At 33.4% G+C, this 2847-nt stretch overlaps 1 protein-coding gene across 1 annotated transcript in view; it reads left to right on the top strand.

The window, feature by feature from the left end:
* Cntnap5 (contactin associated protein like 5) overlaps positions 1-2847 on the top strand; it is a 930940-nt gene that overhangs the window by 559677 nt on the left and 368416 nt on the right. The window lies entirely within an intron of this gene.

Raw genomic sequence — 2847 nt, 5'->3', positions numbered from 1 at the left:
AAAAAAGAAAGAAATATATAAAAATTAGCAAAAGAAGAAGTAAAAACAATTTTAAAAAGGAGAAAAAAAATAAATGAATGCATTAACTGCTTCTTCCCATAGACCAGCAGAAATGTACATTACAGTTGTCCAAACCATCCTGCTTACATTCCTAGATAAACCTCTTTCCCCCACTCCATTTCCTGGCCGCAACTCAGTAACTCTTCTTGAATGAGTTCCCTTTCTTTTCGCAGTATCTATTGTACCCTTTAGATTCCACTTTTTCTCTTTCTGGTTCTCACACTAAGGAGACAATATGACATTTGCATATGTATGTCTGATTTATTTCATTTAAGAAATACTGCACCCATTTACTGACAAAAGACTCAAATTTATCCTGTTTATAGCTGAATAATATTCCAATGTGTAAAAATACCTTATGTTCTTTATCCAATCTTTGGATGATGGGCATCTATGTTTTTTTCAGGATTTAGCTACAATAAATTATGCTGCTATAAGCATAGGTACACATACATCATTGTGGTATGAGGTTTTCAGTTCTTTTGCAGAAATACCCAGGAGAGGAATAACTAGCTTGAATGGGATCTCCAATCATAGCTTTTGAAGCAATCTCCACACTGATTTTCGTAGTGGTTACACAGTCTGTACTCCCAACCAACAGTGCAGAAGGGTTCCTTTTACTCCACAGCCTCTTCAGCTGTGCTATCGGCTGCCTTGTTGATGTTAGCCATTCTTTCTGGGGTGAGGTGGAATGTCAGTGTTGTTTTAATTTGCACTTTTCTAATGACCAAAGAGATTGAATACTTTTTTATATATTTGCTTGGGATTTGTATTTATTCCTCTGAGAAGTGTATATTCATCGCAGATGCCCATTTTTGGATTGGATCTTTGAATTTGGGGGCCTGATTTTTTTTTTTTAAATCTTTATATGTTCTAAATAGAAGGCTTTTGTTGGAGGGACAGTCAGCTATTATTATTTTTTTCCAGTTTGTGGGTTTTCTTTTTACTCTGTTGGGGATTTGCTTTGAAGTTCAGAAACTTCAAAAAGGTAGGATCCCAGTTATTGATTCTTTAAAGTATTTTCCATTCAGTTTGGTTTTGTTCATGAACTCTCTACCTATCCATATGTCTTGAAAATTTTTACCTACATTTTCCTCCACAAGATTTAGTGTTTCTATTTTGATATTTAAATATTTGATCCATTTTGACTGTAGCTTTGTGCATGGTGTTAAGCATGGGGCTAGTTTCAGCCTTCAGCATGTGGAAAGCCAGCTTTTCTAGGATCATTTATTAAAAAGGCTATCTTTCTTTCAATGAATATTTGGCCCCTTTATCAAAGATAAGTTGGCTGAGTGTGTTTGCAGTTGTGTCTACATGGTCTTATCTGTTCTACTGATCTTCAAGTCTCTTTCTACACCAGTACTATGCTGATTTTATCACAGTAGCTTTATAATATAATTTTAGTTCAGGGATTGTGATACCTCCTGCCTATCATTTGTTTCCCATGATTGCTTTTGTTATTCTGGTTTTCTTCTGGTTCCAAATGAATTTGAGGAAGGTTTTCTCTAGCTCTGTGAAATATACTAATAGATTTTTAATCAGGATTGCATTGAATTTGTATAACAATTTTGGGAGTATGGCCATTTTCACATTGTTTGTTCTTTCTATACGGGAGCATGGAATATTTTTAAATTTTCTCAAATTTTCAATCTGTTTTCTCAGAGTACCATAATTTTCACTATATAAAACTTTGTATATCCTTTGTGAGGGTGAGTCCCAAGTATTTCATTTTTTGGATATTATTGTGAAAGGTAGTTCCCCTAATTTCTTTGTCAGTGTGTTCATTGTTTCTGTATAAAAATGCTACTAAGTTCTGGGTGTTAACTTTGTATTCTGCTGCATTGCCAAATTGGGTGATTAAATCTATAAGACATTTGGGGTCCTTTATGTAGAGTATCATGCTATCTGCAAATAATGATAATTTCATTTCTTCTTTTCCAATACTTATTCCTTTTATTTCTCTCTGTTGTATAATTGCTATTGCTAATGTTTCTAGAACTATATTGAGTAGGAGTGGAGACAGTGGACATCCTTGTCTTGTTACTGATTTTAAAGTGAAGGTTTTCAGTTTTTCCCCATTTAATTTGATGTTGGTTGTTGGTTTCTCATACATGGCTTTTGTCTGGTGGAGATATAGACCATCTATCTATTCCAGTTCTCTGTAGGGTTTATTTTTATCACGAATGAGTGTTAGACTTTGTCAAAAGCTTTTTCTGCATCTACTAAAATGATCATGCAGTTTTTGTTCTTGGTTCTATTGAGAGGTGTATTACATTTATGGGTTTGCACATGCTGAACCATTCCTGCATTCCTGGAATAAATCCCAATTGGTCATGATGTATATTCTTCTTGATGATTTGCTGAATTCCATTTGCTAGCATTTTATTGAGGATTTTTTTCATTGATATTCATTAGAGAGGTTGCTCTATATTTCTCTTTTTTTTTAGTTGGATCATTCTCTGGTTTTGGAATCAGAGTAATACTGGTTTCTAGGAATGAGTTTGGGAGAAATGGTTCCCTTTCAATTTCATTGAACAGCTTGAGAAAAGTTAGGATTAAATCTTCTCTAAATTTCTTGTAGAATTCTTCTGTGAATCCATCAGGACCTGGGCTTTTCTTTGTTGGTAGGCTTTTTATTACATTTTCAATTTCATTTCTCATTATTGAATTATTCAGAGTTTATATATCTTCATTTTTTATATTATCATTTATTTATTTTTTTATTTTTCAACAAATAATACACTGCATATATTCTTCTTAGAGGTTAATTGCTGTACAAGATGCGGA

Source organism: Octodon degus, unplaced genomic scaffold, assembly GCF_000260255.1.
Source record: "Octodon degus isolate 3935 unplaced genomic scaffold, OctDeg1.0 scaffold00014, whole genome shotgun sequence".
NCBI classification, from domain to species: Eukaryota; Metazoa; Chordata; class Mammalia; order Rodentia; family Octodontidae; genus Octodon; species Octodon degus.
This window is presented reverse-complemented; position numbering and strand designations above follow the sequence as displayed.